Source organism: Schistocerca gregaria, chromosome 3 (assembly GCF_023897955.1).
Source record: "Schistocerca gregaria isolate iqSchGreg1 chromosome 3, iqSchGreg1.2, whole genome shotgun sequence".
Taxonomy (NCBI): domain Eukaryota; kingdom Metazoa; phylum Arthropoda; class Insecta; order Orthoptera; family Acrididae; genus Schistocerca; species Schistocerca gregaria.
The window spans coordinates 167,537,914-167,562,006 of NC_064922.1; the positions used below are offsets into that span (position 1 = coordinate 167,537,914).

The 24,093-nt window shown below is 40.8% G+C and overlaps 1 protein-coding gene across 3 annotated transcripts in view; it reads left to right on the top strand.

The window, feature by feature from the left end:
- The window catches only part of LOC126355778 (tyrosine-protein phosphatase Lar), a 1,814,905-nt gene that overhangs the window by 1,260,362 nt on the left and 530,450 nt on the right, over positions 1-24,093 (top strand). The window contains exon 1 of one of the 3 annotated variants that reach the window (XM_050006184.1): positions 12,345-12,381. The exons of the other annotated variants lie outside the window; for them this stretch is intronic. The gene's annotated coding sequence lies outside the window, so the exon portion shown is untranslated. Of the gene's footprint in view, positions 1-12,344; positions 12,382-24,093 lie in introns of those variants that run through there. 3 annotated transcript variants of the gene reach the window in all.

Below are 24,093 nucleotides of genomic sequence, written 5' to 3' on the forward strand. Positions count from 1 at the left end.
AGCTTCTAATCTTCTTATTTTTTTTAAACAACGTAGCTGTGAGGAGATAAGAGCGATTAATTTACTTATAATCAGTTATTCAAAATGACAGTCACAATCGCATTATTTATTTTGCCGCCCACCGTGCACCGGCAGGGTGACGAAATCCGATTGCCTTCATTTTAGATTTTCATTTATATATCCATGTCTGTAGAAGATTACTGCAAGAATGTTTTCCATTCCATATTGATATAACGTTGTCCTTATTCGTCTACTAAATGTATGTCAGATGAATGAATTATTTGTAATTGGTTTTGATGAAATACCGGTAGTGAATCTTCATTCATAATCAATTGCAAGCGCCAGGTTTCGGAAGAGTGAACGTCATGCGTGGTATGTCGCAAAATTATCGCCAACGCATGAAATTTTCTCCGGTGTTAACGTCGTTTGCTTCGCGAGTGAGATTCATACCAAAAAATGTCACTTTGGATGCTCGTGGTGTTCGGGATATCTGTGTTTCGAACGTTTGTGCGATCGGTAGCATTGAAGGGAATGCACCAAAATTTTCTGATGAATAAGAATAGAATATAAGAATTGGTATGAGAAAGAAATATCAGAGTATGAGAATTTAAAAATATTCTATCCCCTCAACATACCGTACACACATATATAATAAATGTGTGACATATATAATAAATGTGTGACATTTATTGTGCAATCCTGTTCTAATTTTACTATTAATATAATCATATTGTATCCCCTAATTTGATACGAAACCAACTATGGATATGGGTAGATAAGTGAAAACAAAATAAAATAAAGAAAAATAATAATCGGGTGTCATTGCAGTACAAAAGAAAATACTTTCCGATTCTACAATCACACGACCCTGTTACACCGCATGTTCCAGATTTCTGGGGTGCAAGAACGGTCGTAATTCTGTTGTGCCGTTTCAAAAATCTCGTGTCATCCGTGTGCTGGCAGGCTGAACAGAAATTTGATTCTGAACAGAAATTTGATTCTGCACTATTTAAGTTATACTTTACTCATACGTTCTGTTCGAATGCGAAAGAACTGCATTACTTGCAGCAGAAACCAGTAAATAAGGTACTACATTAGTCAAACCTTAATGGTCCCCATTGTCTAGTGGCTAACGAGGATGGGTACTAACGAGGATATTGCGCGAAGGGATATTCTTTCCACAAACTGCCTTTTGGCTTCTGTTTCGGGTTCTTCGGCCGATGTTTGTTTGATTTTTGTGGCGTTTCGCCAGTACCAGTGGCTGGCATTGCCAAAGCTTCACCCACCACTGGTGGTGGTGGACTGGGGTCTAGCTCCCAACTGCGGATTATATGTCCCTGGCGCGCCATCGTACAAGGGTTTCCCCGTGGTCATTTCCGCTGCGGTTCACCTCTTGCTACCTGCAACGATCGTTCGCCGCAGCACGGGAATCCAGAATCCGTTCACCATGATTTTTTCAGTTTTACGTTCCAGAGGACGTGGCAGTTTTATAGCAACTGCCATAAAATATATAAGTAATTGGCATCACTTCTGACGTCAGTTTTTTAGCCACAAACTTTATCGTGCAACTGAGTTTCGCAGCTAAAATCTTCAGAATGTTATACTTCACGCTAGTCATAATTATCGGTTTGCGTGAGTTTGAGTTATCCCATCTACACACACAAGTTTGCCGTTACAGCGCAGTCTGCAAGGTACAACACACAAGTGTTCTTTTACACCGCAGGATTAGCCGAGATGTCTGAGGCGCTGCAGTCATGGACTGTACGGCTGGTCCCGGCGGAGGTTCGAGTCCTCCCTCGGGCATGGATGTGTGTGTTTGTCCTTAGGATACTTGAGGTTAAGTAGTGTGTAAGCTTAGGGACTGATGGCGTTGGCAGTTAAGTCCCATAAGATTTCACACATTTTTAACAAGTGTTGTTGGTATACTAGAATCGTATAAGAGTGTTTACTAATTACAGTCCGTTTGTCTATATTCCTTCTAATTCTGGAATGGCGAAAATAGTTCTTTCCGCGAAGCATATCGGATTCGAATTTGAAGTGGTGTTAATCGCAGCCTGTCATCGTACTACGTACTTACTCTTAACTCATCTGACAATAAGTTGTATTCTATCACAAATACTGTACAGTTCGTCGAGCTGTGTGAGTTCTTGGGCACATCTGCAGAGCCAGGCAAGTAGAAAGCAGTAGTTGTGCTGTGTTTATTGGTATTGAAAAAACATTCAGTGAAGTATAGCACAATGGAATCATTTTCAGACTACTTCAACACGACTAACCACCACCTAGTCGAACGTTTTACATATTTTTGGAAAACAGACAGTTCTGTCTGGCTATGCAAAAGACATATAAAGCCGAGACGAACTGAAACAGGCTCAGTTAAGGGGCCATATCTGTAAACCATCTGCACTACACAAGAGGCATTCCAAAACAGCTGGGAACACGTGTTTTTGTTAGCCAACGGCACAAATCTCTGTGGAAGTAGTTGGAACTCTAAATAGATCGCTTGCACCTACAGAACGCCCTTAAATGGGCCCTGCTTTGGGAAGCTGCTATAAATCCGTCGTGTTCACTAATAAAATAATTATCAGAATGCAGACACCATTACTAATAAACAGACCTACCTTGGGAAACAAGCGTTCAATATTTGGTCCTAATCATTATTTCAAAGTTAACTTTCAGTACACTCGTCTAATTTATTTCCAAGGAAGGAAAGGCACTACTATATGTGATGTATCAACTCGTACACGGAGATGCACAGAATAACTCGATTCCAGAGGAAAGGTATATGCTTTGATGGGTGATAGCATCAGTGATTCTGAAAAAAAAAAACCTTCATATGGACGTATGCCCTATTCCGAATAGTTTCCGAAATAGAACACATTTAATATCACTTCTGTATGTTTTTGTTGATTTACTCGAATGCCGCACCCTCCTGCTGAAACGTGTCGCAATACAAAATTAAACTATTTTAAATTTCCCGACTTGATAGATCACAAGTGTCCCGTACCAGACTGTTCATCTCAACTTGCTACCTCACTGTGCTATCTCAAATTGGTCTGCAAAAGCTACGTAAGATGCAGCGCATGCGCGTCGAGCGAGTTTTCCAACATTCTACATCTACATCTACATTCCGCAAGCCACCTCACGGTGTGTGGTGGAAGGTACTTTGAGTACCTCTATCCGTTCTCCCTTCTATTCCAGTCTCGTATTGTTCGTGGAAAGAAAAATTGTCGGTATGCCTCTGTGTGGGCTCTAATCTCTCTGATTTTAACCTCATGCTCTCTTCGCGACATATACGTAGGAGGGAGCAATGTATGCTGGACTCCTCGGTGAAGGTATGTATGTTCTCGAAACTTCAACAAAAGCCCGTACCGATCTACTGAGCGTCTCTCTTGCAGTCTTCCACTGGAGTTTGTCTATCATCTCCGTAACGTTCGGTTCCGGTAGCTGAGTGGTCCCCGCCACTGCCTAAATTTTGCCGGCACGGTAGCTCAGCGTGTTCGGTCAGAGGGATAGCTTCCCTTTGTAATAAAAAAACTGAGTTAATCGATCAACTACGAACTTAACGGGATGTCTTACGACGTCCGCCCCGAGCAGATGAAACGAACACAAGCGAACAAAATGAGATTAAAAAAAAAAGTGGTCAGCGCGACGGAATGTCAATCCTAAGGCCCCGGGTTCGATTCCCGGCTGGGTCGGAGATTTTCTCCTCTCAGGGACTGTGTGTTGTGTTGTCCTAGTCATCATCATTTCATCCCCATCGACGCGCAAGTCGCCGAAGTGGCGTCAGATCGAAAGACTTGCACCAGGCGAACGGTCTACCCTACGGGAGGCCCTAGCCACACGACATTTCATTTCATTTTCATCTCCGTAACGCTTTTTGCGATTACTAAATAATCCTGTAACGAAGCGCGCTGCTCTCCGTTGGACCTTCTTTATCTCTTCTATCAACCCTATCTGGTACGGATTCCACACCGGTGAGCAGTATTCAAGCAGTGGGCGAACAAGTGTACTGTAACCTGCTTCCTTTGTTTTCGGAGTGCATTTCCTTAGGATTCTTCCAATGAATCTCAGTCTGGCATCTGCTTTACCGACGATTAATTTTATATGGTCATTCCATTTAAAATCACTTCCAATGCCTACTCGCAGATAATTTGTGGAATTAACTGCTTCCAGTTGCTGACCTGCAATATTGTAGCTAAATGATAAAGGATCTCTGTTTCTGTGTATTCGCAGCACATTACACTTGTCTATATGAGATTCAATTGCCAATCCCTGCTCCGTGCGTCAATTCGTTGCAGATCCTCATGCATTTCAGTACAATTTTCCGTTGTTACAACCTCTCGATATACTGCAGAATCATCCGCTAAAAGCGTCAGTGAACTTCCGATGTTATCCACAAGGTCATTTATGTATATTGTGAATGGCAACGGTCCTACGACATTTCCCTGCGGCACACCTGAAATCACTCTTACTTCGGATGACTTCCTTCCCTCCATTGAGAATGACATGCTGGTTCTGTTATCTAGGAACTCTTCAGTCCAATCACACATTCTCGCGCTCTCTTCGCACAAACCATTATTTCTAAAGAAAAAAATGAATAGGACCTTTTTTTAGGAAATTTAATATAGTTTAATTTTGTACTGCGACACGTTTTCGCTGGAGGGTGCGGTTTTCGAGTTATTCAAGAGAAACGTACAAAAGTGATATTAAATGTGCTCTGTTTCGGAAACAATTCGGAATAGGGCATACGTCCATATGAAGTTTTTTGTTCAGAATCACTATCACCCATCAAAGCATGTACCTTTCCTCCTGACTCACCCTGTATGTTCGTCCTTCAAGAAGATGCAAGGTGCGCCGGCCGAGGTGGCCGAGCGGTTGTAGGCGCTACAGTCTGGAACCATGCAACCGCTACGGTCGCAAGTTCGTATCCTGCGTCGGGCATGGATGTGTGTGATGTCCTTGGGTTAGTTAGGTTTAAGTACTTATAAGCTCTAGGGGACTGATGACCTCAGAAGTTAAGTCCCATAGTGCACTGAGCCATTTGAACCATTTGATGCACGGTGCGCGTAGACATCTAACGCCACATACCTCCACAAACCTACCAACAAACTGTCGAATTCCTGATACACAGAATGAGTGGTGTATTTCGCTCCAACGACGGACAAACAAGATGTTAAGCGGGTGGTCATAGCGTTTTGGCTCTACATTTTAGTACAAAATTATGAAGGCCCACAACCCTGACAAAGGACGGCCGATGTCTCGCGGAGCTTCAGACACAGTGGAGTCGGAACCGCAAAGCGTTCTCCCGATCGGCTGTTCTCGTGTCCTACCCTCGGGGCACCGGCGCGGGCCTAGGTATCGCCGCTGAATGCCTCGCCTGTCGATACGCGCCTGTCCGCCGGCGATGCGGCGCCTCCTCGCCTGCGCCGCCCCCGCAGCCTTTTATCTGCCGGCAATCCCTCCCCGCCGAGTGCCGGCCGAGGTGGCTATCGGAGTGCATCGGCTGGTAAGAGCCCGGAGATAAACCTGGCGCGCCCCCCGATGAAAGAGTGATGAGTCCGCCCAATCTGTCTGCCGGGGGATGCGCCTCTCGAATCCCTCGCCCCGCCGCTACCTGCCACCCTGGCCGACTCGTATTTCGTCAATATTGTACCGCACGGTCCCTCGCTCTGACGCCGCGCAGGGACGGGCAGGAGGGGGTTAAAGATGTATGCCGAGCTGATGAACGAGCCTCTTCCCCTCCCTGGTATACTAAAAGGATAGGTTACCAGCTGCCTCGTTGCGATGTCTGCCCTGGCTCTCGTTAATGGTTCGAGGGGATGGGGAGACACCGAAACTGATGGGAGGTCTACGTCGTTAGCTCGGAGCCTTGCGAGCTGCAGGTGATCTGGCCTCCAATAAAAGACCCGTCAATGGATTTAAACTGTCTCTCCGAGTGCGAAGAAATTGCAAGTGTGAGCAGCGTCCGTAGGTTCTGTTTACCAAATTGCAGAACGATGTACCACATTCTAATACATTCTGCCTTGAATGGTATGGTGTAAGAGGTGTGCCAAATAAGTGGATTGAATCATATTTGGAATATCGCTGTCAGCTAACTGAAATTAAGTACATGGAAGGAAATGAAGTCCAGGTACACCTTTCAGAACCATGTGCACTAAGTCATGGTGTTCCACAGGGCTCCATTTTAGGTCCCTTTCTTGTTTGGTCTACATTAATGATTTCCCATCACACGTTAGGGATTCTGAACCAGTACTGTTTACAGATGACACCTGTCTATTGATTGAAGGGAATGAAGAAGAAAATCTTATTGCATCTGCAAAAGATATTACAAAAAGTGTCTGAATGGTTTACCAAAAAATAGGTTAATAGTTAATCCCCAAAAAACGGTACTCATGATTTTCCACACTGATCAAAATAAAAATCCGGCACAACCTGTAATATGTACAGATAACCAAAACATTAGTGGTGTCAATAAAACTAAACTTCTTGGGATTCATATCCAGGAGAATCTTAAATGGAGCATTCATATCACATTCCTAAATTCAAAAGTAGCAAAAATGATCTATATAGTAAGAATTTTCTGCAACAATACTAGTGTAGAAACAGTTAGAGCTGTGTACGTTTCTCATGTACATTCAATAGTGAAGTACGGTATCATTTTCTGGGGAAATGTGCACCAGGCCATAAGCTTTCAGGAAACAAAAGGCTATTATAAGAATAATGAGACGTGTGAGCAGCAGAAAACCATGCAGACCTTTCTTTAAAGATCTAAAGATCCTACCCCTTCCCTTCATTTATATACTGGATGTAGTCACGCATGTCGAAAAAAGCATACTGAGAAAAGAAAACCTTTTTCCTCAAAACAAAAGTGTCCATGATTACAGTACCAGGTCAGACAGGACATACATGTTAATCATTGTAACGCAACATTATGCTAAAATGCTGTATATCATGCAGGAACAAAACTTTACAACGGATTACCAAGACATATGAAGTCTCTTTCTGAACTACAAAGCTTTAAAAAGTCTGTGACAGCCTACCTTCTGAAAAACTGCTACTATTCAGTCTCACAGTATTTTACGCAAGAAAAAATGTGATTTGTATCTGTAATTGTAGAAATAAGTTATAAATATACATTATTTCAAAAATTTGTAGTTATTAACTGTATAGATCCAATTTGTCATAAAAATTTAAATAATGTATGTTTGACGTTTGAAAAACCAATAGCTAAAAAGGTTTTGTGTCCAATCTCCCGTGTACAAAAAAATGTACTGAAAAAGAGATTTATATGGACAAATAAATAATTAAAAAAATAAATAAACAACATCTCTGAACAATTTTTATTTCGGTACTGTCGTGCAGCTTGTAAATGTTTAAATAACACTGTGATCAGCAGGAGAAGCTACTGCTTGAGTAACAGCTGTTTAGTGTCAACTGATTCCTATCGCGAAGGGCGTCATCAGGTTCTGAAAAAAGTCAAGCCAATGTACTTAACTCAAGTAGTATCGTGACATCGATAATAATGTAGTATTTGTGCCTTTTAAATTATTGGCTACACGCTAAGGCACTAGATGCATCATTACTATACAAAGTAGAGAATGATACTGCCTTATTTGTAGTCAGAACGTTTTGGAGCAAATTGCATGTTTTGGAGCAAATTGCATAAGAGCGCAATTCATAAGACAATTTAAACAAAGATTTATGTAATTTTGTTTGGATATAGTTCCACACTTGCTACAGTTAATTATTGCATTTTATGTACTGTAGGCCTTTTTCAAGTACCTATATACGTTTCTTGACAGCATAATAATCAAAATTTGCGACGGCAAATGATGTCGTGCTGGTCTCTTGCATGTACTATACCTAAATAGTGCCTTTAGCCTTGTAATTCTGAGTTCAGTTGTCATGTGTACGAGGACGTGCAGAAAAGTAATGCTTCCGAACATTTTATGCGAAAAGTCTTAAAATCTTTAAATGAAACAGACGTCATCAACATTACACATCGTTATTCTTCATGTCTAGAAATTTATATCTCAACATAGTCACCTTCGCGACGAACACGTTTCTTCCAACGAGAGACCAGTTCGTTGATACCGTCACTGTAGAATATTTGACTTTATTGACTGAGCGACAGCTTCAGCTCCGCTTTGCACCGCTTCATCACTGTCAAAGCGAAGGCCTCGAAAGTATTCTTCAAGTTTTTGAGACAGATGAGAATCTGATGGGGTCAAGTCGGAAGTGTATGGAAGATGATCGCCGGCCGTAGTGGCCGAGCGGCTGCAATTATGTGGACACAGATAATAAAGATATGGAATGTTGATAACGTTTGCTTTATTTAAAGAGATTTGTTTTCACATAAAAATTCCGACACATTACTTTTCAGCACGGCCTCGTATAATCAGACAAGAGAACGGCATGATAATATTTGCCATTGCATTTTTTGATGATCATTTTATCAACAAATGTTTTCAGGTTCTTGAAAATGGCCTATGGCCGGATTTGGACGATACTACAAAAAATTCTTGTTTTAGGCAGTATAATTTTATCTGTACAACATACATAGGACGCGATGCTTGTCTGCCTGAACGTATGAAATTTCAACGTAGTATAGTGCAGTTATGCAAAGACTTCTTGGTTGTTCCTTACATTAAAATAAAGTGATTTGTCACTGCTTTGAAAAGTAGCAATTCTTACAGTGTAAACTGTTATTTTTATGGTTCTGTAGACAAGATTAGCATGTCTTCCTGGTTTTAAAATAGTTTATGGAAATTTCCACTGAAACTAAACTCGCCTCGTGTGTTTTGTCGTGTGGTAATATATTAGTAAAAAGCTGTGGCAGATTTCTTGTTGCGTGGCCTTGAATCCTTTGAAAGTCGTCGTGTTTATTTGTAGATTCGTTTGCTAATCTCCCCAGTGTCTCTCCAACTCCACGTCGACGTAGTGTAGCTGAAACTTTCTAAAGTAATTAGAATTAATGACTAGAAAGAGTAATATTTGCGTTCGAATCTCACCCAGTGATCACTTGTTTACTTCTTCCTTGATTACAACTTTTACTATCGAGTTGTAATACGTAATATTCACAGTTATAAGTTCCCTTTGTCTTTATCAGGGCAAAATTGGAGTCAAGAACATTACAGTCAACAAGAGAGATAAAAAAATAGAGCTAATGATACGATAATGTTCACTTTTCTTATGCCAAAAATAAAATCTTTGGTTCCTACGCACAGCACAGTATGTGACACATTCTTCTTCGTAATAAAATGTGATATTACAAATGATTAAAAAATTTTCACTTATAGGTCGAGAACCATGATACTATTTTCGATTGTATGTTGGCAGTACGTTGCACAACTTTTCGAAAGTGTGTTATGTTTAAGGCTATATACATCATGGAATCGGATGAATAAGAACCGAGATGTCGGTATACAACAGAATGCGATCATAAGTATCCTTTCTGAGAGCTTTTTCCTCTAATTTCAAAACGATGCCCTAGTCTCCGTTTTACATGTTTGAAACACGTTCTATCGACGAAAACATTACCGAACGAAGTAACTGTAGTATCACAAGAAACACTCGTGTACTGACTACGTAAATTATAGCAAGGAGCACGCTGCTGAACGGGAAGCGAATACTTACGTGCCTGTGGTTGTAGCGTTTTTTTGCTGCTCGTGCGTGTTTATTGACTGTACCTGTCGCAAGTGCTTCAGTTTGATTTTTTTTATGGACCTGGTTTTGTCTGTGACAGGTAATATGTCTGCGTAAGCAGAAGAAACTAACGATGAAAGTCCGAAAACATTTTATTGGACTGTTCAATTAACCAAAACAAATTCTCCAAGTATAACACCTACACAAAACAGTGATTCGTCTTCGAATCACAGCTACACACAAGAATAAGATAGAAAGCAACTGAAATAATTTCCTACTAGTCTCCGCCAGGGACTTCTCCGATATACGAAGCCTAATCCAGAGACCAGCGAGAAGATCCAAGCCGGGCTCCCGGGGCGGCAGCTATCCACGTCTGCTAGCGGTCGATGAACTGCCCATGTGCAGCCGAGCGCCGACCTTTATAGCGTTTAGGCGGAGGAGTACCTCGGAACTATTTTCCATCACGTGGTTTGACGTGTGAAAATAGTTCTGGGATCCACAGCGACCTTTTCCTTATGTTTATGTCGGCCGGTAGTGGCTCCCGGTGTCTTTGCTGTGTTGTTGTTGTTGTTGTTGTTGTTGCTGTGGCCGTTCATCAATATTGCCTGTCGGTTGTGTAGCGCTTCGGTGTGCCTGCGAAGCGGGCAACCCGCGGCTGCAGGCTGTCAATTCGGTTGCTGATACGGTAGGCGTCGTGATGTCTGGTGGAGAAGGCCACAGCAATAGACACTGATTGTCAAAAATCCCTTTTTATTCGAGCGACAGCTTGTTCTGGTGATCATGACCTCCTTTAAATCTCGGAACAGTTTCGAAAGCCCGCAGCAGATGAAAGTATAGTTGGAATTTACATAGCAGCATGAAAATTATTCAGGATTATTCAGCTGTATAGTCATTCAAACTACGTGCGTCGTTGAAATTGTAGACAACTTACATATGTACATACTATATATATTAAATGTGACTTAATAAAAAATATTGGCCAGGTGCGAGTAGAATCGCGCTCTGAGGTTTCCGTACGAATTTAATTATGTATATTCGGGGAATAGTGAATATCGACGATTTTCATCTGTTACCGAAATGGATACCGCCAGGATATCGGTCTCAGCGATTCCAAGACTTTCGAGAATGTTATAATCACAAGTTTGAAGTCGGATAACAAACGAAAAAAATAATTTTTTCGTGTGACGTCATTAGAAGTTAACAATTTGCAGATTTTTGCAATTATTTGTGTTGTGAAATCTTGCCTATTGCAATATTGCGTGATTCTGGGTCAACCGGAAGTACGCTACAGTTTTTGATGAGTGAGTTTGTATGTGACGTGAGTGGCCGTATTTTTTTATTGTATTGACTTAGAAGCTTCATTTTCTTATACCACCAAAGGACCTTAGATCCTACTATGTGACATAAATTTCAACATATGTCTGCCCGTTCCTGAAAAAAAGAGATTTTTAACAGTAGGCCCGACAGACAGACAACAACAGAGTGATCGTATAAGGCTTCCGTTTTTACCGATTGAGATACTGAGCCGTAAAATGTACACAATTTGTGACTAACTGAATTAAGACATTCTCATCGACTCAGCGATGGTACGATTGTTATCGGTGTCCCTTTGCATCATGCATTTGTGTCGCATTGTGCGATAAGGAACCTAACTGCACGGAGCATGTAGTGCGGCGATAGGCAAAGTATTCCGCTAATTATGTATAGAGTTTTCGGTGAATTTATCAGATTCTAACGTTTATTACTCCTTCTTTAGTACTGTGGAGTGTGAATGCAGCACGAGAGGCGAACGTTAGCGGAATGAAAGGTGATTGTGTGTTGATTCAGGTTGTTACTGATTTGTATTGTCTTCATTACAACACTGCCCTTTAAATCGGTATCGAGTTTACAGTTTATGAACGTACAGTGTTTTAATACAGATATCCTTTTACGTCCAACCCGTGTTCAAGCTTCGCAATGCTCTTGTGTTGGTTCAAACACGCACACAGAGCTACTCAGGTGATATCTACTGTATATGGCAACATTTGTTCAGCCTTCTGGGTGAAGGCGACTATTGAACAGTGCAAGTGAAACGTCGAGAGTTCAAGAAAAAATATTTAAAAAAAAGAGGCGACCGAGCGTCTCGGGATTTATTTGGACGTATGAAGACACATCGACGCAATTGAGAGTTCATTATTTGTTCAGACTCTGATAACAATTTATGCGACGTGCATCCTCGGCGGTTATGAAGCTGGACAAGAATTTCCGTAGCTATGGGATACAACTGCAGAGATCGTCTTGTTAAGATTAGTATTCTTAATTTTTAGAGCTGTGCTTTACCTCCGTCTATCTGACACGGGCCATATTTCATAAGTTTCCGTGTATAGTGATTCTCAAATGGAGCAGAGTCACAACACGCTTCTTCCAATTGGACAGATCCACGCGATAGTGCAATCTTCGTCGTTGAGAAGTCTCTGGTCGAAACCGCTACACTTAAAATGACTGTTCGTAGTGTACTTTCTTTGACGTATCTTTTATTCGTGTCGTCATGGCGGTAATGTGAGAAGCTGTGAGTACGGTCCCTGTCAGAAGGCGGTAACTAACAAAACTTGAGAGCGGCACCGGCCTGCTTGTCTGACCTACGGTCGAACAGCTGCGCCAGCCGCCGTGTTGCAGATATCCTATAACGTAATTGTTTCTCTGGTCTCTGTGCAGGCGCCAACTACTCCGAATATCCGTACATCCAATACCTTACACGTAAGTGCCCTGTGGCAACCCAAGGAAGTAAATCGGGAATACCGTGCACGGATCGTAATGGTTTCTGAGTACTCTGGCACGACATCGAGTTTTTTAAAAAGTACAAGTTGGCAATACAGCTTGCTCTTCACAGCAAAAAAGTCGAGTCATCTACAACAGAAAAATATTACTCACTGACGTAAGCATTATTCTTTGGCCGAAAAGCGTTAAACATATATATTTCTTTAAAATAGATGCTTCAGGCATAAACTGCTCATCGTTAGACACCCGTCTCGTAACAAAAATGTATCCTCTTCGACAGTAATGTACAGTAAAGTAAAATGCGGTGGCAGATGAATCGAGTGTTCAATCAAGACCTTTTTCTTTTTCATCCCACACATTCTTCGAATTAAATAATAACTATTCACATCACATTATCGTAGAATGAATGTGGTGGGATTATTTGCAAAAAAAATTAAATGTGAAGAATACCCACAGAATGGTATGTAAAGCCCTAAATGATGTTACCTTTATATTAAAGTCCGAAGGTGAGCATTAAACGACCGAAACACATCGTCAAAAGGATCATGTAGTTGGAAGATCGCAACAGTGACAGTAGCTGCGGCTCCTGCCTTAAAATAATTAAGGCAGGACCCACAGCTACTTTCACTGTTGAGATCTTCTTATACTTCATAACACTACTATGACAAAATGAACAGCCTCCACGACAGCATTACTTTTTGCTGTTCAGAATGTATTATTGGTGTTTAAAAGCACTAATAACTTTTGTTGACTTCGCATCATATCACAATAACTGTTTCACAACAAAGCTGGGATACTGATCGAAAAGAGATTTTAATCGCTGTTCCATGTCTTACACTGATGAATTCGTGCATGCACTCAAAATCGGAAAGCCGGTCAAATAATAAAGCAAGACAAAAACACGCTGTCACCCGCGTTAGCTGTAATATGCAGGAAGTCATCGGCCACCGTCATTGTTTAAGACTGTAGTGTGTGTAGGTGGTAGCAAAATACGTGCCCATCTAAGAGTGCAGCAAAATACGAAGCTGAAGATGATATGAACTGGATGCTACTTTGTCAACGGGTTCTCTGCAAACTTTTGATATTTGCGTTTCAGAGCTGATTCTTCTTCCACCGGATACACGACTTTTATTTTCCCTTCCATTTCCTGTGAAATGAAGTGCTGCAACTTCTCGCCAATTTCAGATATTGAAAAATATATTTCCCCCAATGGACACACAACCTGCTCCCTGTACGCAGTCACATAGTTCGCTCATGCGTGATGTCTAGTATAAATTTATGGCGCATTCCATTCATTACAGATACACAGCCGGCGTGCTATATTACGAATATGTAACTGTAAGGTTTCATGGCTCTTATAACGTGCAAGGAAATTTTTTTTCACAGCAATTTTCTCCTACACAGCGTTCTGCTTGGTATGCTTTCAAACTACATCATGCTGCAATTCCATGTTTAAAGGTCATCGTGGCGCAGTACGAGAGAGCAAGATAAATAATTTAGTACAAGACATTTATAGTAACAAAAGTCGGGAAACGCCTTTTTGTTTTCACGTCCAATAGCGCCAGTAGGCAACATTAGTCGCTAGCAGTATGATGGAGTCAGCTAATACGCAAAATATTGGTTAAGAGTTTTTCTAAATGAAGTAGTTCTGCAATATGGTTACGAAATTACATGTTCACAGTTTCAGTGACTTTTATCTCCAAAAAACAGTGTGGCACCAAATGTTTCAGCAACATGCTGCCATTTGTTGTTAATACATCACGCCGAGGGTTACACATTTCTTTCAAGTACTGTGCTCTAGTCAGACCATGTAGCCAAATATCGTGAACTTTGATCACGAAAATGCAGTTAGTTGGGTTGTATCATCCTGTGCTTTGGTAGATTTACGTCGAAGCAACAGTATAGTAGCCATTTCTGACACTGAATACAAAAGCAGAAACAATGCTTCACATTTATTTTTGTTTGCCCGTCAGCTTAATGTAATAACGACCCGGAGACGACAATGGGCTGCCGAAGTGCGTCGTGTTTGTAATGTATTACTTCCTTATGTTTGCTGATCATTAACAATCTTAGCTCCGCATCTTCCATCGAAATAAATTAACTACCAATGAATACGTTAATACGGTGGAAATTGATTGTACTTATCCACTCTCCAATACCTAATCTTGAAAGATGAGCCTTTAGAGTCTCCTTTTCTTCGTTAGAACTGCGTTATGCCGCTTTACGAAATTTATAATATTACTTGAAAATACAGCTCTTCGGTTGCACAGGTAAAAAATTTCCAACTTTACCTAGGTTTCAACTGCTCTAAGGCAGCGTTCATCAGAAGTAAAAACATTTTACATGTATTAAATAGATGGTAACATGGACGGGGCGCGCGCCTGTCAGTCTGATGCTGCTTACAGTGCCGGCCGCACACGCGACCTTTAGCGGCGCGTCTTACTCAAGTTGTGCATTCCTAGGAAAATTTAATAATATTTTTATCTTTAACGTGAGCACTGTTGCTCTAAACCATTTCATAACTATTTACTCTATGTAAGTATTCTTTCTTTGTCTACTATACTGTAGCAGTTATCTATGATGCAATTTTATTACATATGTATAATGTATAATTTATAATTTAATAATTTTTATATTATTCCAAAACTCTGTTATAGGTAATGTAAAATTTTTTTACTTCTGATGAAGGCTGCCTTAGAGCAGTTGAAACCTAGGTAAAGTTGGAAATTTTTTACCTGTGCAACCGAAGAGCTGTATTTTCAAGTAATATTATAAATTTCGTCTACGGTTGCTGTATTATCGGCCATGTTCAAAATTGTAAGCTTTAGGAAATATTATAAAGTACGAAGAAAATGGAAGGGGGCCAGTGAGAAAGGTCTCCTTGTCAGTTTTAGCCTTGTTTTGAGAGTTGCGATTCATATCGCCGTCCCTAGAAGAGCGCGCCACGAATGGCGTTCTAAGGCCGAGCAGTTTCGCGGAAGATACCGCAGCAGTAGAGCATAAAAAACACTCGGGCCGGGAGTCGCTTTTTCGCGGGAAGCTCCATGCTCGTTGTAACAAAGTGGCCGGAAGCACGGGCGAACCGCCAGCGATCAGTCGACTGCGCGGGCCGTCCCCCTTTTTTTTTTTTTTGCTGTATTTTTTCCGGTCGGCCGGCGCCGCCACCGCAGCGGAAAATTTGCGTGCGCGCCGCGCCGAGCCGGGGCTCCCGATTGACAGCGGCGGCTGAATGGCAGTCGGTTGGGAGGGGCGGAGCGGCAGGCAAATGTTATTAATTGGGAGGCCGGGGAAGCGGGCGCCAAAGCCGCTTACCGCGCGGCCGAGAATGGACGCTTAATAGCGGCTCTCCGCTCCTTCTGTCTGTGGAGAAGCCTGTCTGTGGCTGCGCAGTAGCACGGCTCTGACCGCGACTCGTTCCTTGTTAGCGGCACGTTCTTTTATACAAACTCCCCAATTACCCGTTTTAAGCGGACCAGAGACTGCACGGATAGCACAGATGGTTCACAAAGCCCACGTTATACCAATAGCTGCTATTTCTTATATTTACAGAACATGCGCAGTTCAAAGCCCACTTTATTGCTTATTGTAACCTTCAGAAACTGACAACTCATTGACAAAACACTGTATCTCGTACCACTTGGTTTCAGTTCGCTTTCGACGCATAATAGTCCAGTGTACTCTGTCTCCTCTTCTTTCTTTCTTTCTTGGTTTGGGTCATCTAAGGACCACGCACCAATTTCAACGCTTCCTTCTTTGTTGTTCTTTCTTTTACCCCCAGTATTCATTCATCTTTTCACAGTTGTTGTTGTGGTCTTCAGTGCTGAGACTGGTTTGATGCAGCTCTCCACGTATTCTATCCTGTGCAAGCTTCTTCATCTCCCAGTACCTACTGCAGCCTACATCCTTCTGAATTGCCTAGTGTATTCATCTCTTGGTCTCCCTCTACGATTTTTACTCTCCACGCTACCCTCCAATACTAAATAGGTCATCCCTTGATGCCTCAGAACATGTCCTACCAACCGGTCCCTTATTCTTGTCAAGTTGCGCCACAAACTTCTCATCTCCCCAATCCTATTCAATACTTCCTCATTAGTTATGTGATCTACCCATCTAATCTTCAGCATTCTTCTGTAGCACCACATTTCGAAAGCTTCTATTCTCTTCTTGTCCAAACTATTTATCGTCCATGTTTCACTTCCATACACCATACAAATACTTTCAGAAACAACTTCCTGACACTTAAATCTATACTCGATGTTAACAAATTTGTCTTATTCAGAAACGCTTTCCTTGCCACTGCCAGTCTACATTTTATTTCCTCTCTACTCGACCATCATCAGTTATTTTGCTCCCCAAATAGCAAAACTCCTTTACTACTTTAAGTGTCTCATTTCCTAATCTAATTCCCTCAGCATCACCCGATTTAATTCGGCTACATTCCATTATCCTCGTTTTGCTTTTGTTGGTGTTCATCTTATATCCTCCCTTCAAGACACTGTCAATTCCGTTCAACTGCTCTTCCAAGTCCTTTGCTGCCTCTGACAGAATTACAATGTCATCGGCGAACCTTCAAGTTTTATTTCTTCTCCACGGATTTTAATACCGACTCCGAATTTTTCTTTTGTTTCCTTTACTGCTGTTCACTATGTATCCTTTTTCTCTCCTCGGACCATTTCGACCCTGTCTTCTTCTCCCTCTTATATTGGAATCCTTCCATTTTTAACACATTTCTCTAGAAACACTCTCTTTCTGTTGCATCTTTTTCACTTACGTTGTTTCTTTCCAAATCTTTCTAACTTCTTGACTCCAGACTGTTGTTGACTTCTTGTCTCACAGATTTTTAAAAATGTGTTTGGTTAAGCTGTTGCTGTTCATTCTGTATAAGTGTCCAAAAATAGCAGTCGCCATTTTTGTAGTGTTCCATTTATGTTTTCTCTGTTGCGATAAGCATCTTCATTGCTTCGTAATTTCCATGTCTCTTTATTTTTTTGGTGGTCCAAGTATTTTTCGAACGTTTTTCTTTCTAGGACTGCAAGTTTGTGTAATTTTGTAGTTCCGTACTAAACATTCACTTGCATAAAGACAATCTGGTTTTACTACTGTGTTGTAGTGCTATATCTTCAAATTTTGAGACAGACACCTTGTGCTGTAGACATTTCTACTTATTCCATAAGCTCTTTCCATTTTATGTAATCTTTCTTCTGTAGCGAATTTTTTTAAGCCATTTTCTTGGACAATTTCTCCCAAATATTCAAATTTATTTACCCTCTTTATCCGGCCAATATCTGTTGCTATGGATTGCGAAGCATTTTTTATATTTATCATAAATTTTGTTTCTTTCTACAGACATTCTTAAACCTGCTTTGCTGGCTTTTTTTCTACGAGATTGATTTGTATTCCAGCATTTGTTAGGTTTTCAGAAAGAATGGCAAAATCATCCAGAAATGCTAAACAGTGAATTTCAGTACCTTTGTTTTCAGTTCCCAGTCTGATTGGTGATAGCTTCTTTTCTTTTAGTTTTTGTTTCCATTCTTTTACTATTTTCTCTCTTACGCAGTTAAAGAGGAGTGAAGACAGGCCATCACCTTGCCTTAAACCTGTTTTTATTTTGATTGCCTTCGATATTTCGCCCTGAAACTGTACTTTTGATTTAATGTCTGTGAGCGTTTCACGAATATGGTTTGCTAATTTAGATTAGATGCCAAATTCTATGATCAAATGATCTAGTATTTCCCCATCAACTGTTACAACTATAAATGTTACAACTATATCTTTGGAGTTTGTAAGTCTGTGACGAATTATGGACTTTAGGTTGAAAATTGGTTCTGAGCAAGATCTTCCCTATCTAAATCCAATCTGATACTCTCCCAGTTGGCTGTCAAGTGTTGCTTCTACCTTGTTCAGTAGTATTGTTGAAAATATTTTATAACCCACTGTCAACAAAGATATACCTCTGTAGTTATTTATATTTTGCTTATCACCTTTCTTGTGCAAGGGATGGATGAGAACCACTTTCCAGTCTTCTGGTATCTTTTCAGTTTCCCATATTTCTTCAAACATGAGCTGAAGGTTAGTTATAATTTTTGGTTGTGACCATTTTATGTTTCCTTTCTCATTCTCTTTTATTACCTATTGACTGTTCACATTTTAACGAATTTTGTCCTCTTTAGGCTAATAACAGGTTAGTCCATTTATATGGCTCGGAGGGCGTGGTAACGGATTCCCCGATCGCCTCCTTGTCTTCCCTACACTAAAATATTTATACATACAGGAAGCACCCGATTGTCAGGGTGCGAACAGGGATACACATCATCTTCCGGCGGCAAAACATTAGTCAGATGAATATTACTGCATTCCAAACGAAAATGTAGTTTCTTTTCAGGAATTGTGGAGCTGTAGTCCGATAATGCACAAACCGGATAATCCACACTCAGATAATCAGGAGCTTGCTGTACATTAAGATAATCATTTACAACGGTTCGTCAATGTTGGAGGTATCAGAATGTTCCATGTCTATGACCAGAACTTTATTTTGGTTTCCACGATGCCTTTGTTGGTGTTATACCTCAGTCATCATGTCGTTTCAGATAAAAATTAATACATATACATATAAATAGAGGAACTACTTGACTGACACAAACACCGCGCATTCTAAACTTCTGTTCCTAGGATCATGAAATGTGAAACGAACATTTTTTGTGTGATGTAGGCGCCCATGTGGAAAGGACTTTCTTTCAAAGGCATGGCCTAAATACATGAAAAGAACTATCCAACTTTTTTGCCGAATAGACGTCCAGCCTAAACATTGCTCCTATAAACATGAGTTTTCTTGTAAATTTTTATTATTTATCGTATTCTCCCACTAAAAATGATTCTGAAAAATTCAACACCCAACGGACTAAATGGGCATTGTGGGATGCAATGCGAAACAATCTAAGAACCAACGTCCAGGCGAAAATATCGGTCGCAGAAACATGAAATCTGGAGGCATCATTCGTTATACATCGTAGGCAGGCACTCAACGATAAAGCATTTTTTTCGAAATTCAGTCCCTAAGGAGATGGACTGGATATGGATTGCGTGATAAATATTCCATTGTGCTGCTGGCGTCGCGGAGAGTTAATAGACCATGCAAGCTGGTGCACGTAAGGTTCACAGTACACATGTTAGTAACTCACGCCTATTTTCAAGTTCTTTTGCTTGTGTACCAAACGTAGTATCATACGATTGTTTACTTAAGCCCAAGTCTTATCAGACGAACCATAGCAACCGGAAAAACGCGGAAAATTAACTCTAGGGAAAAACAGTAATCATAGCAAGTGAAATATGAAGTTATAGATTTCTTCCCAGTGTCGAATTCAGAAAACAGACCATAACGACGGCTGAAAAGGTAGAACGCAACCACTCAGAACTACATACTAATGAATACCTTACGGTACGCCATTCCAATTTTAATAAAAGCTATTAGGCGGATTGAAATAAGCGACTCAAGACCGACTTTGGTCATGATGAAGCAAAAGCTACGAGTATTTCGACATTTAGTTCATAAATCATTTGAGAGCTCTCAAATTATTGTTTCGTTAATTAGGAGTACTCTAGAAAAATTCTTGGAGGATTTATTATTTATGTTTCAGTATACAAAGGAAACATATGGAAAAAACTGTGGGTTCACTTTCTAGCTTTTTAGTTTTAAAAATAAGTTTCTGGGCCTAGTATGAGCACCACTGGTACAACTTTTAGATGCACTTTAATTACACAAGATCTTCATACCAAAAAAAAATCTGATTGGCTACCCGGCGCCGTGTGTAAGTATCATTATGGTTGACTTTGTGGCCTGGATGTACGTACAATACCAACTTTTTCTGAGTAATTTCTGTAGAAACTGTTTCCTCGTTTGCTCAGTTCAACGCGTACACTTGGCTGTGGATTTGGAATTCCGTTGTTCTACTATATACCGTTTGAAATTATCATTGTTTTCGTTTATTCGTTGTGGGGCAGCCATTTGTACTCAACATATCTCCAGCAAATGATCGCTGGAGACACACTGAGGTAAACATATTAGAAAAATCAGTAGTAGAATGTGGGAGCTTATAATTACGCTTTAAGTATTACACTCTGATGTACACAAACAAATCACTTAATAAATGGGCATAAGTTCTTCGGCGCCAAGTGCATCACATGATAACAAAAGGTCTGCCGGCAGAAGTATTCGTGAGGCTATCCCCAAGGCCTCAGCACGTCTTATATCGTGCATAAAAGGTGCGATAGTTAAGTAATGAAGTCTCATCCACAGTTACTGAGAAAATGTATATCTAAAAATATTTCAGCTTTAATATCGTTATACATTAGGTACTGCTATTGCAGGACAAAATATATTATGTAAGTATTCTGGGTATCAGATGATCCACGTACTAATAAATAACAATGTTATCAACAGATAACTCCGCACACCCAGCATTGCCCATGAATTGTGGATCAGTGATATTGTTTCCTTTAGAAGCAAATGAAATTTTGGCATGCTTTCTGTAACATGCTAACAAATTTTCTTACACGTTTACAGTAACTATGTTGATTTATGTTTATTTCCTCGTATGAGACATTAAATTAATAGCAACGCAAGTAGACGCCACTATTTAGCTTCGGACGCCTGGTCTGTGTGTTGGCATCCACTACATGGAGAACTTAGACGCTTGTCTGCTATGAATGGAGTGCGCCGGATGGGCGACCCTGCAATCACCGGAAACCACCCACACAAAGGGTACACCCCGCCGGTCGCATAATACTTTCGTACCGTAACGGAAGAGCGCTAGGGAAACAACAAATATTTTTCTGTGAGAGCATTGTCCGACATTACGTAAGCAATTTTTTTCAATGAGACTCTGGTCATCTGGGTTCTTCCACAGTCGTGCAAGCTTATTTAACTTACTTCTGCAGAGCTCGAACATTACGATTCGTGAACCTGTTCCCGATTTTAAAGTGTTCATCTTAATGTTAGAGCAAACAGGCGTGCTTCATATGGATAGCTAGAACAGGCAATCGTCGGGAAAGTAACTGTGGCATTTTTTATGCATTCCAAGCTAACTTCAACATAACGTGTCACATAAATTTGTTGGAGTACACATTATTGTTTTTTTTTTTACGTTTGTTTCTAGATCTTGTAAGTCTTAGGCTGAGTCGATGAAATTGGGTTAACGGAATGTTAAAGCGATCATTGAAGCTGTAAGCAGAGAGATAAATATTTGTCCTGTTCGAAAAACTTCACGTGAAGCACGTTGCTCTACCCTATGTAACAGTGCGTGATACTGTAACATGATCATGTCTACGTCTTGCTTTCTGTGTACAAATTTCTGATTTCATCTTGCGAAAATTTTATAGAAATCTGACTTCAGTATCTAATCTTTTGGATTTTCCTGGTAACACCACTTTCTTTTACGATAATGTGAGCAAATGCGAGTGAGAAAGATTGGTAAGGCAGCTGACACGCCAGTACCACCATGATATGCAGTGTGACAAAACTATTTCAGCGCTAACGTGCATTCTCTTCTCGGTATCTTAGAATGAGAGACATTTGATAATCTATCTTTTAACCTGAGTTGACCTGGAGTACCTATTGCCATGTAATTCCACTTAGCAAGTAAGCTGCGTTGACCTCTTGGAAACAGTTGGTAAATGGCAGCATGAATCGCCGTTTGCACGGGAAATATTTTAGAGGGGCGTCACAAATATATATCTATATTCCGTAAGAGCACAAAAATTGATGTAATTTTGATGATAATACTAATTACTAATGCTGAGATGAAATGTAAATTTCTGTGTTAATCTTTTAAACGACAATGTTATTATTATCTATTATTTTCTTTTATTTCTTATTCGCCCGAAAATTTTTCTCTGAATATCCAGCGGAGTACAGTATGTGCCTAAACAACTCGTTACCAATCATCTGCGCGGCGTAAGGCACTGAAATTTGCTGTTCATATGTACCGTGCTTAAAATTACCATGCGTTACTTCGGGATGGTCGAGCTCAATTTAGCTGTGAGTCTGGGCCCATGGTGATAAAGTGTCGAAAGGGCTAAGTATAGAAGAAGATCACGGTCATGTATGTCGACCTGAGGAAACTCGACAATAGTTATCCTTGTCTGTCAAATATCAAAGGTTTAGTGTTTTTGGTTCTGCAATCTGCTCTACACATTTAGTTTCTACTTTCTGGATTATTTTGAAAACAAATATAGGATTAATAATACATGGTATTGAAATAATGCAGGCAACAGCAAATTCTTGATCAGATCACAAGTATATTGAGCAAACTCTTATATAAGAGTGCGATCGTGCTTCTGTCTTTCACACACTCGCTACGACACCTGTCAGAGCAAAAGAACTAACGAAGATTCTTTTGTGTGTGTGTGTTTCTTTTCCCTTCCGTCGGTAACATGAAACTTGGCCGCCAGTAGAGATATACAGGCAGGGAAAGTGTGTACAGGTGCCCCGAAAATAAAGCATGCACCTTAAGACAGGCAACCCAGGCTCTGTCGATATGCGAGGCCGATAGACTTTTGTGCAAGACTGCGTTTTTGTATCTGTTCGCTAGAGGGTGGCATCCTGATGAAAATGTGGCTTGATGGAATGGTAGGCGACACAGTTATGAACATTTTCTGGTATTCCACGTGTCTTGTAAATGTAAAGGGAGATGTTTATGGATGGAAGTTTTGCAACGAGCCCAGTTTGGACTTTGCTCTGTGGAGATCTTGCAGAAACCAATTCTACGTTTGGATTTTGTAGAGACCAAACGTATCAGGGAACCCCTCAGCGACAAGATACAACTATTAGGAGCTTCGCCGCTCCGAAATGTGAGATTTAATTTTGTTTCAGGGAGGAGTTCCGGTGCACAGTATAAAGCGTCGGTTTCTAGTGCTGAAAGCAGAGTAGTGCTATGCTGGGGAGAAGTCTACATCTACATCTACATCCATACTCCGCAAGCCACCTGACGGTGTGTGGCGGAGGGTACCCTGAGTACCTCTATCGGTTCTCCCTTCTATTCCAGTCTCGTATTGTACGTGGAAAGAAGGATTGTCGGTATGCTTCTGTGTGGGCTCTAATCTCTCTGATTTTATCCTCATGGTCTCTTCGCGAGATATACGTAGGAGGGAGCAATATACTGCTTGACTCTTCGGTGAAGGTATGTTCTCGAAACTTTAACAAAAGCCCGTACCGAGCTACTGAGCGTCTCTCCTGCAGAATCTTCCACTGGAGTGTATCTATCATCTCCGTAACGCTTTCGCGATTACTAAATGATCCTGTAACGAAGCGCGCTGCTCTCCGTTGGATCTTCTCTATCTCTTCTATCAACACTATCTGGTGCGGATCCCACACTGCTGAGCAGTATTCAAGCAGTGGGCGAACAAGCGTACTGTAATCTACTTCCTTTGTTGTCGGATTGCATTTCCTTAGGATTCTTCCAATGAATATCAATCTGGCATCTGCTTTACCGACGATCAACTTTATATGATCATTCCATTTTAAATCACTCTTAATGCGTACTCCCAGATAATTTATGGAATTAACTGCTTCCAGTTGCTGACCTGCTATTTTGTAGCTAAATGATAAGGGATCTATCTTTCTATGTATTCGCATCACATTACACTTGTCTACATTGAGATTCAATTGCCATTCCGTGCACCATTTGTCAATTCGCT